Source organism: Palaemon carinicauda, chromosome 39, assembly GCF_036898095.1.
Source record: "Palaemon carinicauda isolate YSFRI2023 chromosome 39, ASM3689809v2, whole genome shotgun sequence".
In the NCBI taxonomy this organism is placed as follows: Eukaryota; Metazoa; Arthropoda; class Malacostraca; order Decapoda; family Palaemonidae; genus Palaemon; species Palaemon carinicauda.
Window position 1 is genome coordinate 19497571 of NC_090763.1, and position 15987 is coordinate 19513557.

The following is a 15987-nucleotide window of genomic DNA, read 5'->3' on the forward strand; positions in this document are numbered from 1 at the left end:
TTCTTCAATTGCTTGGCTTTGGACCATGGCTTGAGAAGCGTTCGTAGACGAGTCGGTATTGGTCTTATCAGATCTCTTCGCGCGTTTGATGCATATTTTCTCCAAACTCTGGTTGCATCCTTTAGCTGTGCTCTTAGCACCGGGTCTGTTACTGAGGCAAACTGAAAAGAGCTCAGCACTCTCTCCTGTTCGCGTCTTGATATCCTTTTGGATTCTAGTAGTCTCTTGACAGAACCTGCTATTTCTTTCCTCTTCTTTACAGGGATGGAAAGTTGGTGTGACAGTAAGTCCCAGTGGATTCCCAACCACTGAAACTTTTGAGATGGAAAAAGTCAACTTTTTTCTGTTGATCTTGTATCCTAGATGTTCCAGGAACTGGATCACCTGTAGGAAAGCTTGCATGCATTCTGTCCTGGATGCTGCCCACACCAGCCAGTCGTCCAAGTAGGCCACTACTTGGATTCCCTTTAGGCGTAATTTCTGGAGAGCTGCATTCGCAAGCTTCGTGAAAATCCTTGGGGCTATGTTTAGCCCGAATGGCATGGCTCTGAAGGCATAGAGTCTTCGTTGTAGCTTGAACCCTAGGTAGGAGGAGAGGTGACGACTGATTGGAATATGCCAATAAGCGTCTGACAAGTCTATAGAGACGGTGAATGCCCGTCTGGGTAGTAAGGTCCTTATGTGTTGAAGTGTCAACATCCTGAACTTGTAGTTTCCTATGAACTTGTTGAGTGGCGACAAGTCCAGAATGACTGAGTTTTTCTGAGTCCTTCTTTGGAACACAAAACAGCCTTCCTTGGAACTTGATGGTCTTTACCCTTCGAATTACTCTTTTCTCCAAGAGTTCTCGAATATATTTTTCTAGAACGTGGGTAGAGTGTTGGAAGAATTGTGGGAACGGAGGTGGAGTGCTGTACCAGCTCCAACCCAGTCCAATCTTGATTAGGCTGTGGGCCCAGGGATCGAAGGTCCAACGATCCCGAAAAAGATGAAGTCTCCCTCCTATCGGAAGCGCTTCACTTCTGCTGTTGTTGACCTGAGGCCTTGCCTCCTTGACCACGTCCTCCCCTGAACTCCCTTCCTCTTGAAGGGCGTCTAGATGACCCTCTGGCGGTTCCTCTAGCTCTTGGGCGAAAGGTAGTTGTCTGCCTTTCGAATGCTGGGTTAAATGCCGGTGACTGAGTTGTCACGGCTTGAGGTACCAACTGGTACGTGGTTGGGGTTTGTGCCACTATCTGAGGCACTGCGGTCATGGGAAGTTGTTGCTGCTGCTGCCTATAAGGTTTGACTGGCCGAGAGGATAGCCTAGGTTTCTTAGTCTTCCTTTTAGGTTGGGGACCCTCATCCGGGGAAGACTTTCTTTTAAGAGTTAGGCCCCACTTCTGGAGAAGGTTTCTATTCTCTGTGGCAGCCTTATCCACTACCTCTTTGACCACTTCGTTAGGGAAGAGGTCCTTACCCCATATGCAAGAGAAGATCAGTTTCCTCGGTTCGTGCCTCACTGCAGCCGAGGCGAACACGAACTCTACAAGCCCTCCTAGCTTTGATGAAACTGTAGAGGTCCTTTGTTACTGTGGCCAGATGGGTTTTGGCCACTACCATAAACATATCTTGGACTTTGGGGTCACTTGCCATCGTTTCCAGAGTCGTTTGTAATGACATCGATGCAGCAAGTCTCTCTTTTGTCTCTTACTCCCTGCGCAAGAAAAAATCTGACAGCTTTGGAAGGTCTTCACCGAACTGACGTCCGGCAATATCGGCCTCCAACTTCCCGACTGAGAAGGTAAGATGGACGTCCTTCCAGTCTTTCTGGTCCATGGGTAAGGTCATGGACAGAGGCTTACATTCCTCCGAGGAGGGACATGGTTTCCCTGCCTCAACCGCCTTCAAGGCAGCCTTAAATCCCTTCTCCATAAAGGGAAAGGCTCTGGTAGGAGAAGCCACAAAGGAAGGATACTTCTTACTCAAAGCAGGTACCTTTGAGTTTGTGAAACCCCTCTCTTTCATTGAGCTCGTTAGTAAAGCCTGTGCTTTACTATGGTCAAAAACTATGACCTCCTTCAGCTCCGTCTCTTCCTTTGAGGCTGGCTCCTTCCTAAGATGGACATAGCAGTCCGGGTAAGACTCCTTGTTGGGCCAGAATTCCACTTCTTCAAAGGGAATTGAGCCCAACTTCTCCGATATGACAATCTTCCCAGTTGTCATAGGCATGTGCTCGGCATACCTACAAGGATTAGCATCCGAGCACAAAGGAAGATCCTTCACGTTGAGCTTCTTCTGGGGCCCACGTGATGCTGCAAGTCTCCGCATCTCCAACTTCATTGCAGCTTCCTTTTCATCGTTCTTCTTCTGCATCTGTTGAATCATTTCAACGATGGAAGAGAGAGTCCTTCCCAGATCATCTGGGATAGCAGACGATGTTGAAGGAACAGGTTCAGGGGCCTGAACCGATGTAACCGACCCCTCGTCGATTTCTTCCTCCTCAGTATCCGGAGCCTGGGTCAGCTCCTCTTCTTGGCCTTCTGCCAGAAGGTCCTTTTCAGTGTACTCAGACACCTCAGACATCCTATCGTCCAGTTGGATGTCTTGTAAGGCGTCCGAGACTTCAGAATCAACCGGAATCTGAACTAATGGTATCTCCGCATGAAGCTGAGGAATCACTGCATCCGCCGATGCCTTAGGAAAAAGGTAAGCCCTCATCTTCTCGCTTGGAAGATAGGGGCCAGAAGTATTCTTCTGGAAGCCCCTCACCCAAGTTCGAAGCTTTTCCCTAGCTGCGTCCCTTGACTCCGCCGACTTAGGGGCGTCATATGCCTCAGTAATCAGGTTAGTGCAAATAGTACATACCTGAGGGTCCCAATACCGGAGATCACCTTAGGAGACTGCGAATGCTGCGTGCCTCCTGCACAACTCATGTCCACAGAAGTTTTTGCTGCGGACGTTGCAGAACATGCTCCTGCACTTCGGATGGTCCTCCTGTAAAGAGAAGAAATTCCATGAGTATCAAGTGAAAAACATATCACTGGATAACTAATGTTAATACAGTGAGCCCTCGCTACTTCGCGGTTCGACCATCACGGATTCACAACTTCGCGGACTTTTTTCATTAAATACGGCATCCGATTTCATCAGCAAACCACTATTTTTGGGGGAAACATCATTTTATTCTAGAAAATTGCTACTCTTTAAATAGTTAATTGCACATTAAGAAAGAGTGTACTTTTGTTTTTAAATTTCGGGTGTGTTTTAAAAATCGAGTATTGTTGACCTCTTTTTGTTTTACTTTTGGCTGTGATCAGATCAGCTGACGTCTAGCTGCCGGTCTCAAGAATATGCGCGTACGAAGTATTGTTTATACCATTTCGTAACTTATTCAAACCATCTATACAGTTGATATTACATAAGCACCAATGTGTTATAACCTATCATATTTTTTTTGTTTATTACATTTATAACAACACACACACACACACACACACACTCTCTCTCTCTCTCTCTCTCTCTCTCTCTCTCTCTCTCTCTCTCTCTCTCTCTCTCTCTCTCTCTCTCTCTCTCTCTCATGTTTGGATATACTGTATCGTACTTCTGGCAGAAATGAAAGGCATTGTAGAGGGCAGGTAAATGAAAACTACCAGCTACGATAACATCAGCAAAGTTTACAAAGACATATAGAAATTATAATGCATGAGTTTATTTACTTGAAGTTCGTATGTAGATTGTACTTTCACAACGTCCTCTGGAACTTTATAGCAATGTCAATGTTCCATAAGGTGATAGAAAGAACAAAAAGTAAGTGGAGAACAAGAAAAAAGAACCAAGAAAAAGGGAAACATGAATAAGAGTACAGAGCTGAAACCTGCTAACTAAAGCACTGGCAACAAGGAGAGATCGCTGGCGAGTTGTAACATAGGAATAGTAAACTGAGGGTTCAAATACCTCGTTTAGGGTGCATTTATGTAAGAATAAACAATAAAAGTTATCATAATAATATTATCTTGATTTCTTTAAGAAAAGAAGCGAAAATGTGTTGCAAATCTTTGGGCGCTCATAACTCAAAAACATACTTATTCACACTTAGGTACATTTTTCTTACTTATTTCTTGTTCGATAACAGAGGGAAAGATATCATTGAAAAGAAGAATAAAAATCCCACAATTCTGTCAGACAAAATTTTGATTTTCTTTCTATATTTTTTTTCACGATTATTTTCCGTCTAGACGAGGAAAAAAAAAATTTATTAAAAAAAAAAAACAGAAAGGAAAATCGAAATTCTGTCTGACATAATTGTTCGGTTGATAGAGTAGTTTTTATGGTATCAGTTTCAATACAATTGGTATTATAGTATTGGGGAAAAATGTACCTAAATTTTTTTTTTTATATATATAATGATATTTGCTAATAAATCCAAAAGTTTTGGATCAAATGACTTGAAATTTTTATATGATGAAGGTATTATATATGTCTAAAACATATATAGAAATGGTGTAATTTGGATCATTAAAAAAAAAATGGCGGACATGGCAGACGGTCCCCTTAACCCTTAGGCTTAATACAGGGGGAAAAGGGATTGAACTTAATCTCCAGAGGAGAAAAGAGCAACCGGGGAAGTGTGCGAAAGTATACTAAAGCCCCATAGGCTACTAGCCTAGGCGCGGAGAGAATCGATTACCTAAATCACCAAAACTCTCTCGTATACAATCTTGGAAGAAAATATCAACACTATCTTATATGTATAAAACTGCCTATACATACATACATATACCAAGGCACTTCCCCCAATTTTGGGGGGTAGCTGACATCAACAAATGAAACAAAAATAAAAAGGGGGGGGACCTCTACTCTCTACGTTCCTCCCAGCCTGACAAGGGACTCGACCGAGTTCAGCTGGTACTGCTAGGGTGCCAAAGCCCACCCTCCCCCGTTATCCACCACAGATGAATCTTCATAATGTTGAATCCTCTACTGCTGCTACCTCCGCGGTCATCTAAGGCATCGGAGGAAGCAGCAGGGCCTACCGGAACTGCGTCACAATCGCTCGCCATTCATTCCTATTTCTAGCACGCTCTCTTGCCTCTCTCACATCTATCCTCCTATCATCCAGAGCTTCCTTCACATTCATATCCACTCTAGCTGCTAACTCATTTCTTACACCCGTTCTCTCCCTCACCACTTCGTTCCTAACCCTATCTACTCGAGATACACCAGCCATACTCCTTAGACACTTCATCTCAAACACATTCAATTTCTGTCTATCCATCACTTTCATTTCCCACAACTTCGATCCATACATCACAGTTGGTAAAATCACTTTCTCATATAGAACTCTCTTTACATTCATGCCCAACCCTCTATTCTTTACTACTCCCTTAACTGCCCCCAACACTTTGCAACCTTCATTCACTCTCTGACGTACATCTGCTTCCACTCCACCATTTGCTGCAACAACAGACCCCAAGTACTTAAACTGATCCTCCTCCTCAAGTAACTCTCCATTCAACATGACATTCAACCTTGCACCACCTTCCCTTCTCGTACATCTCATAACCTTACTCTTACCCACATTAACTCTCAACTTCCTTCTCTCACACACCCTTCCAAATTCTGTCACTAATCGGCCAAGCTTCTCTTCTGTGTCTGCAACCAGTACAGTATCATCCGCAAACAACAACTGATTTACCTCCCATTCATGGTCATTCTCGTCTACCAGTTTTAATCCTCGTCCAAGCACTCGAGCATTCACCTCTCTCACCACTCCATCAACATACAAGTAAAACAACCACGGCGACATCACACATCCTTGTCTCAGTCCCACTCTCACCGGAAACCAATCACTCACTTCATTTCCTATCCTAACACATGTTTTACTACCTTTGTAGAAACTTTTTACTGCTTGCAACAACCTTCCACCAACTCCATATAACCTCATCACATTCCACATTGCTTCCCTATCAACTCTATCATACGCTTTCTCCAGATCCATAAACGCAACATACACCTCCTTACCTTTTGCTAAATATTTCTCGCATATCTGCCTTACTGTAAAAATCTGATTCATACAACCCCTACTTCTTCTAAAACCACCCTGTACTTCTAAGATTGAATTCTCTGTTTTATCCTTAATCCTATTAATCAATACTCTACCATACACTTTTCCAACTACACTCAACAAACTAATACCTCTTGAATTACAACACTCATGCACATCTCCCTTACCCTTATATAGTGGTACAATACATGCACAAACCCAATGTACTGGTACCATTGATAACACAAAACACATATTAAACAATCTCACCAACTATTCAAGTACAGTAACACCCCTTCCTTCAACCTCTCAGCTCTCACACCATCCATACCAGACGCTTTTCCTACTCTCGTTTCATCTAGTGCTCTCCTCACTTCATCTATTGTAATCTCTCTCTCATTCTCATCTCCCATCACTGGCACCTCAACACCTGCAACAGCAATTATATCTGCCTCCCTATTATCCTCAACATTCAGAAAACTTTCAAAATATTCCGCCCATCTTTTCCTTGCCTCCTCTCCTTTTAACAACCTTCCATTTCCATCTTTCACTGTCTCTTCAATTCTTGAGCCAGCCTTCCTTACTCTCTTCACTTCTTTCCAAAACTTCTTCTTATTCTCTTCATATGAATAACCCAATCCCTGACCCCACCTCAGGTCAGCTGCCCTCTTTGCCTCACGTACCTTGCGCTTTACTTCCACATTTTTCTCTCTATATTTTTCATACTTCTCTATACTATTACTCTGCAGCCATTCTTCAAAAGCCCTCTTTTTCTCTTCCACTTTTACCTTCACTCCTTCATTCCACCATTCACTGCCCTTCCTCATGCTGCCTCAAACAACCTTCTTGCCACACAAATCACTTGCAATCCCAACAAAATTTTCTTTTACTAACTTCCACTCCTCCTCTAAATTACCAGTTTCTCTTTCCTTCACTTCGTCATATGTCATTTTCAACCTTTCCTGATATTTACTTTTTACCCCCGGTTTTATTAGCTCTTCAACCCTCACTAGCATTAAAGTACTAGGGCCAAACGCCTAGGCTACGAAGCCTAGCGTAGGCTAGGATCGGTTACCTCAATCGCCAAAACTGAAATACTAACGGCATCATATAAAGAATTCCTATTGTAAAGCTAAATAGCTGGAATTATTGAAGCATAAGGACCGGGAACGTCGCTCTGGCTAACTAAATGACTCATGCATGGCGAGCAACAGCGTCCAGGACGCCTTCGGTAGGCAACAGCTCTTGTAAACGTTAATTTCGCTTTCGATTTATTTCAAAACACCAAGAGCTTACATTTATACATAATAAAGATACTTAACTTTCCAGAGGCAGAAGAGGCTGGAGAAAGCATCATAATGTTGAACATATTCCAAGATCACGAGAAAACACAGGGAAAACACCGAGTTGTTGAGCTACGGAAAAAGGCATGAAGATGGGGCCGTCGGCGGCATTGTGTACGCACTCGAAGCGGGATAGGAGAGGTACCTTATTAACAGCTCTCCTTTCATTCTTGTTTTTTGTTTTCTTGCCACTTTGACCCCTCAAAGTGTTAATTCTATTCGGGGTGAAGATAGCTATGTGGCGTGTCAAGAATATGTCCTCTGATATTATGCGATATCACATGTTAAGTTTATTTAGGGATATTCGCTCCAGGAGTTAGAATTCTGGATACCTTAAGGTAAATTCTCTGGGAATATAACCGTAGTCAAATATACCCTAGGAAGCTACCCTAAAGGAACTTCCATCAGGACGACATGGCCTGAGCCCAAAAATTACAAATTTTTAAGTAATTTGGATTTTTCCCTAACTATATAAAAATGATATTTTAATTATAAAATAAATTTTTGAATATACTTACCCGGTGAATATATAATAGCTGAGCCTCCGGCGGCTCGACAGAAAAACACACAAAAAACTCGCGAGCGATCGCTATGAAGGTTGCGGGTGTGCCCACTAGCGCCAACTATCGGCCAGATACCGCATATACATGTAAACAGACCCAATTTTTCTCATCCCGCTGGGTCTCTATCGGGGAGGAAGGGGGGAATTTATATATTCACCGGGTAAGTATATTCAAAAATTTATTTTATAATTAAAATATCATTTTTAAATATTTAACTTAGCCGGTGAATATATAATAGCTGATTCACACCCATGGTGGTGGGTAGAGACCAGAGTTAATTAAGTTTACAGCGTATATGCTTAGAGTTTTTGACAGTTATATCATAACAAAACCCAAATATATAAAGGTACCTGGTAAGGAAGTTGACTTAGACGATTACTCTGCCTTATTAGTCTGTCTTCCTCACGAAGCCCAGCGATCCTCTTAGGATGCTGAAAGACTCCCAAGAGCTGAAGTATTAAGGGCTGCAACCCATACAACAGGACCTCATCAAACCCCTAATCTGGGCGCTCTCAAGAAATGACTTTGACCACCCGCCAAATCAACCAGGATGCGAAAGGCTTCTTAGCCTTCCGTACAACCCAAAAAACAATATTAAAAACATTTCAAGAGACAGATTAAAAAGGATATTGGAATTAGGGTAATGTAGTGGTAGAACCCTCACCCACTACTGCACTCGCTGCAACGAATGGACCCAGTGTGTAGCAGTCCTCGTAAAGAGTCTGGACATCTTTTAAGTAAAATGACGCGAACACTGACTTGCTTCTCCAAAAAGTCGCGTCCATAATACTTTGCAGAGATCTATTTTGCTTGAAGGCCACGGAGGTTGCTATAGCTCTAACTTCGTGCGTCTTAACCTTAAGCAAACATCGGTCTTTCTCATTCAAGTGAGAATGAGCTTCTCGTATTAAAAATCTGATAAAATATGACAAAGCATTCTTTGACATAGGCAATGATGGTTTCTTAACTGAGCACCATAATGCCTCAGATTTACCTCGTAATGACTTAGTACGAGCTAAATAGAACTTAAGAGCTCTAACAGGACATAATACTCTTTCCAGTTCGTTGCCTACGATCTCTGATAAGCAAGGAATATCAAAAGATTTAGGCCAAGGACGAGAAGGCAGTTCATTTTTGGCCAGGAAACCAAGTTGAAGTGAACAAGTGGCTTTTTCTGTAGAAAAGCCGATGTTCTTACTGAAGGCATGAAGTTCACTGACCCTTTTAGCCGAAGCCAAGCACACTAAGAAAAGTGTCTTGAGGGTGAGATCCTTCAGGGAGGCTGAATGTAATGGCTCAAACCTGTCTGACATGAGAAACCTTAGGACCACGTCTGAGTTCCATCCAGGAGTTGCCAAACGACGTTCCTTAGAGGTCTCGAAAGACTTAAGGAGATCTTGGAGATCTTTATTGTTGGAAAGATCTAAGCCTCTATGTCGAAAGACCGAAGCCAACATGCTCCTGTAGCCCTTAATCGTGGGAGCTGAAAGGGAGCGAACCTTTCTCAGATGTAAAAGAAAATCTGCGATTTGGGCTACAGAGGTACTGGACGGGGACACAGATGGTGACTTGCACCAGTCTCGAAAGACTTCCCACTTCAACTGGTATACTCTAATGGTAGAAGCTCTCCTCGCTCTTGCAATCGCACTGGATGCCTCCTTCGAAAAGCCTCGAGCTCTTGAGAGTCTATCGATAGTCTGAAGGAAGTCAGACAAAGAGCGGGGAGGCTTTGATGGACATTCTTTACGTGGGGCTGACGTAACAGATCTACCCTTAGAGGAAGACTTCTTGGAAAGTCTACCAGCCATTGAAGTACCTCGGTGAACCACACTCTTGCGGGCCAGAGGGTAGCAACCAACGTCAACCTTGTCCCTTCGTGAGAGGCGAACTTCTGCAGTACCTTGTTGACTATCTTGAAAGGTGGGAATGCATATAAGTCCAGAAGAGACCAATCCAATAGAAACGCGTCTATGTGGATTGCTTCTGTATCTAGGACTGGAGAGCAATAGATTGGTAACCTTTTGGTCAACGAGGAGGCAAAGAGGTCTATGGTGGGTTGACCCCAAGTAGCCCAAAGACTCTTGCCCACGTCCTTGTGGAGGGTCCATTCCGTGGGTATCACCTGACCCCTCCGACTGAGACAGTCTGCCAAGACGTTCAAGTCCCCCTGGATGAATCTCGTCAACAGGGAGATGCCTCGATTTCTTGACCATATGAGAAGGTCCCTTGCGATCTCGAGCAGCGTGAAGGAGTGTGTGCCTCCTTGCTTGGAGATGTACGCCAAAGCTGTGGTGTTGTCTGAGTTGACCTCTACCACTTAGTTTCGAAGAAAGCTTTCGAATATCATCAAGGTCAAGTGGACTGCTAATAGCCCCTTGCCATTGATGTGCATGCTCTTCTGACTTGAGGTCCACAGACCCGAGCATTCCCAACCGTCCAGGGTCGCACCCCAACCCAAATCCGACGCGTCTGAGAACAACACGTGGTTTGGGTTCTTGACTGCTAGGGATAGTCCCTCTCTCAGACTGATATTGCTGTCCCACCATTTCAGGCATGCCTTTACTGGTTCGGAGACTGGGAATGATACCGTCTCTAACGTCTTGTCCTAGTTCCAGTGAGAGGCTAGATGGAACCGGAGAGGCAGAAGGTGTAGTCTCCCTAGTGAGACAAACTGCTCCAGGGATGAGAGAGTCCCTACGAGACTGTTCCAACTCCTGACTGAACAAACGTTCTCTTTTCAGCATTAGTTGGACTTCGAGCAGGGCTTGTTCTATTCGGGTGGCAGACGGAAAAGCCCGAAAAAACTGGACTGCGAATCTCCATCCCCAAATATAGAATAATCTGGGATGGGATCAGTTGGGACTTTTAGGTTGACCAAAAGTCCCAACTCCCTGGCCAGACTCAACGTCCAATGTAGATCCTGCAGACAGCGAAGACTGGACGATGCTCTGAGAAGCCAGTCGTCCAAGTACAGGGAGGCTCGGATCCCCGATAGATGGAGGGATTTTGCCACACTCCTCATGAGCCTCGTAAACACGAGAGGAGCAGGACTGAGGCCAAAGCACAGGGCTCGAAACTGGTACCCCACATTCCTGTAAACAAACCTCAGAAACGGTTGGGAATCCGGGTGTATAGGAATGTGGAAGTATGCCTCCTGAAGGTCGAGAGAGACCATCCAGTCGCCTTCCATTAATGCTGTCAAGATAGCCTGGTAAACTTCATCGTGAAGTTTGTCTTGACAATGAACACATTGAGCGCACTTGCCTCTTACGTACTCCTGCAGTGAACATGGCTGCCAGATCATTGGAGCCATCCCTGAGGGACTTGTTCCTGCAGAGAACGTGGTTGTCAGATCATTGGAGCCATCCCTGAAAGCCTTGTTTATGCATGACATAATTGTACAGCAAAACTTCAAACGCTCGAAAAAAACTCCTAACAGGAGATGGTCTAGCTCTGAAGTCGACCATAAAATCTTGGAGCGTCTCATGGCCAGGCGCCAGGGAGAGTCTATGAGGTTTGAGAAGTCTATCTGGGCAGAGGCAGGAACTCCCAAGCCGAGAACTTCTCCCGTGTCATATCAGACTCTCGCTCTATAAGCCAGCTTAAAAGTAGGGAAAGCAAAGGCTGTCTCCCCCAAACTCCTCCTGGTGATTAACCAGTCGCCTAGCAAACGTAAAGCTCTCTTAGAAGAGCGAGAGAGCACTAGCTTATAAAACAACGGCTTCGAAGTAGCTAGGCCTAGTGTAAACTCTGACGTTTAGGCGAACGAGGAGCAGCAGTTACAAAAAGATCCGGACAAAGATCCTTAAAAATCAGCATGATTTATTTAAAGTCCATAGAGGGCTGAGCAGCTTTAGGCTCCTCTCCGTCTGACAGAGTCCTCAAGGGAATATCAGTAGGAGGGGGATCAGCAACTTCCTCATCTGAAGGAACCTTGTCCGACAATTGCCGAGTCTCAAGCAAGGGAGAGACCTGCCGTGGTGGCAATGCTTGACAAGCAGAGTCCACACGCAAAGGAGCAACAGTAGCAGTCAAGGACGCTATGTCATGTAACTGCTTAAAGGACTGACCAGTAACAACAACAGGTGCGGGAGGACGTTCGACGTCAACTCGAGACTGCCTTGACTGCTTAGACTGAGCAGTCAAAACAACTCTTGACTGCGGTGCTTGACGCTCAACGTCAAAACAAGTCAACTATGCTGGTTGGTGAACGTCCTGAACGTCAACAAGAGCAAGCGGCAGCGGCTGAACGTCCACAAGCGGCTGAGAGTCAACACGGGACTGCATCGAGTGAGGCTCTACAAAACACGATTGACGTGACTTTGTAACGTCAATGTCAACAGGACGAGCAAAGGCTCGTTTGGGCGGCTGACGGCCAGGATCTCGATCAGCTAAGCGGCGAGGATCATCGTGAACCTGCTCAACAGAATAGTCCTCCATAAGAGAGGCAAGCTTATTCTGCATGTCTTGCCGTACAACCCATTTAGGATCAACGGGAATGGTTGCGGTAAGAGACGAGGGAAACGTCTGTGACTGCAAAACCTTGCCTACAATAAGACTCTCGGAGCCTGTGTTACGCTTTTGTTTAGGCGGCGAGCAGTCTTCCGATGACTGCATAGGGTCAGAGCTGTCCTAATTGTTACAACCAGGACGCTGGACCTGTCCTGAAAGGACTGACTTTCGCTTAAAGGGCCTCGAAACCTCTTCACGGTTTCTTACGCGAAAAGCCTTCGGATGACGAGGAGAAAAACGTCTCGCTCGTCTTATGGTAGAGGCGGTGTTGATGAGACACGCCTGAAACCATAGAGGGAACGTCTGTTCACTGATCAAGTCCTCTCGAACCCATAAGTCGTACGACATTACCTCTCCCCTGGGCTTGGGAGCTTGCAAGAGGTCTCGGACTAGGCGAACGACAGGCACGAACAGACGAACCCTCGGTCGCAACACTGATAACACTTTGCGCAATTATCACTTTATCACTACGATTTTCTGTTTTGCACTTACTTCACTGAAATCGAATCTTTCAACAATTCACATTAGGTATGAATAAAACTGATTTCTACCTGAAGCACGCAATTCTACCCTCATCAAAAGGTTATAATTGCGAAATAAGTCGTATAATGTAAGCACATTAATACAAGCAAAAAACAGTACAGTAAACATATATTAAGATAAAAAGATCAGTGGCTGGGAAGGAGACTAAACACTAGTTCATTCAAAACTACGTTTTCAATCTCTCACCGTACAGTGCCTTGGGACGAGAATAAAAACTAAAAACGTTTTATTCTTTCTCCCCGTACAGAGACTAGGGACGAGAGTATTAACCGACTCGAGAACAACGTTACTCGCTTGGGACGAGAATAAAGATAGGAACGTTCTCTCTTCCTCTCTCCCTCTCCGTCTCTCTCTCTCTCTCTCTCTCTCTCTCTTGATTTCGCACCGAAGAGAAAAGCCCACTTACCTTTCGTCAATAAACAGGTTATTTGACCAAAGGAAAAAACCTGAAAGGTTTTTCAATTAACAAGTTCCTTTAAAATAGCATTTAAAACATTTAAGTTTGAAAGAAGAATGAACAAAACGTCAGAATCGATTTACTCTTTCTGCAAAGTGAAACCGTGATTCTCTCTCTCTCTATCGTAACGATAGAGCGCAAACTGCGTAGCATAAATAAGCTAAACGTTAGTTCATCTTTGAAACAGTACGAAGACTATTCAAAGAAAATCTTTCATAAAATATCTACTAAAAAATATTCACTTGTTCTGTAAAAGTTATTTACGATTAAAAGGGCTCAACGTTGTTTAACTTCGGTTTCCAAGTTAGGACCACCTACTCTCGGATTAGGGGAGGAATAGGAAAGGTCGCATATAAACAAATCATTAAAATTTATCTTGATGTTTATTATAAATGGAAAGCTAATCGAAGAGGCCTAATAAAGGCGGATGAGATATAAAATATATAGAGGAAAATCTATAATTAACTTTCACTGACCCTAACAATTTATACGTGGTAAGATAATTGCTAAAAGCCTAAAACACACTTCCGTACTAAGGGAAGGGTCGGCCATTTAAAAGTCAAAGAAAGTCCAAAAAAACAATCCAAAGTCATCAAAAATTAAATCTATCCAAAAACGAGTTCAAGATTTAAGTTGAAGATAAAACACCTGCACTGCGAAAGCTCAAACCAAAAGGAAGTACTTCACCAAATATGTTGAGAAAACTCCAGGTTATACAGCGAGTACTGATACGTCTTGTCGTTAAGGCCGACAGAGAAAAAATTGGGTCTGTTTACATGTATATGCGGTATCTGGCCGATAGTTGGCGCTAGTGGGCACACCCGCAACCTTCATAGCGATCGCTCGCGAGTTTTTTGTGTGTTTTTCTGTCGAGCCGCCGGAGGCTCAGCTATTATATATTCACCGGGTAAGTTAAATATTTAAAACTGACTCCTTTACATAGGAGAATGATATCAGCGAAGCTGGAATACAGCAGTTAAAAATTATAATAAGGTGTCAACCGGCCGGTAGTTACCTGTTGGTAGCAGGGAGGCAACAGGCCCTGCTGGCTCACCGACAAACCATTTTGATATCAGCTGGGACTTTCTAGGGGCTTGGTGCTGGTGGGAAAATATGAGTAAAGGACCGATCACAAGAGGTTGAGAGGATGTGTGATCAGTCACAAGCGATTGAGAGGATGTGAAACTGATCGCAAGCAACTACTTGAGCTCCGGAGGTGCAACATGCAATTGTGCTCCTGTGCCATAGCATTCTTTCAATAATGTGCAAACGCATAGTAGTACTGTATATCTAGAACAGCTGTTAGCTGTCATGGGAGAACAAACTAGAGAGATGGAACTACTGTAAGGGCAAGCGATCTAAAAAAGAGGTAATGTTCTAAATACAGTATTTGCATCACAAGCATGTGTGGTAATGTTCCGAAAGATGCTCCCATCGTGGTGTCATTCCATGAGCAAGAATAGTACCATTCCAAAGATGATCAGTCTCGTACAGTCGAGGAGAAAACACAGCAGTGTGCAAATTTTTGTTGTTTTCTCTGTACTCAGTGGAGGACTGGACAACCCTGTTTCTTCCTTAGAGAGAGAAAAACAGTAGAGTGACTTAAATGAAACTTCTAATGATTGGTCTTAAAAGACTACTCGTCCAAAAAGAAAAGGGAACGGTAGCACTCCCGTTTTCTACAATACTGTATGTACAAAGTCAGCTGACTTAAAGTGCAAACCAGCCCTTGTACAAAAATTTGCCTCTATACAGAAAGTTACAAATGAAAGCTGAATGCAAGTGGAATTGACCCCTGAAGTATTTCTTTATTGTGGAAAGGGAAGTACTTCAATCAAGAATGTCTGATATCTTTGATGTACGTTGTTTTCCTCCTTGTTGAAAATCAAATGCATGAGTGGAATCATGCACACAAGATTAGGGCATATGCACGTTAACGGTGTAAGGAATATTACAAATTTAATAGTCATTAGTATTTTTCCAGACAAAACAATCTGAGTCTGGATCCCGAGTCATGTTTCTCCAAAGAACTTGAGAATCCTTCACAGGTATACACATATAGGCATAAAGAGGGGTTAGTTGGAAACATCCTATCCTCCGAAGTGTAAAGAGACTCTGGATCTGAAAGGAATTTGTTTATTCCTATGATGATTGAAGACATTCCCTACAGGGAACTCTTGGATTCTGAAGAGAGGGTGTATGAGGTTGATTCATATTCTATCTGACACAATTGATAATTGTCGACAAAAGAAAGTAATCTCGGTGATCTTGATCCATAATGGCATTAGGTGTCAGAATCACCCCTATGAGTAGGTGGACGTCGATGGTCACAACTCTTGGAGTTAGGAAGGACTAATGGCTGAACCTGCCAGTCATAATTGTGTGTCTGAGCCAGAGAGCGCATGCATTTAGCTCGCAGGTATAAAGTCTCTTATCAAAGAGAACTTACACTAGCACTTACCCCTGGATCTTAGGAGGCGCTTAAGAGTGATCCACGTAAACCACCAACTCTAAACCCTTAACCGTCTGAGCACATGACAGGGG

The 15987-nt window shown here is 43.7% G+C and overlaps 1 protein-coding gene across 1 annotated transcript in view; it reads right to left on the minus strand.

Moving 5' to 3' along the window:
• The window catches only part of LOC137631060 (uro-adherence factor A-like), a 264160-nt gene that overhangs the window by 182959 nt on the left and 65214 nt on the right, over positions 1 to 15987 (minus strand). The window lies entirely within an intron of this gene.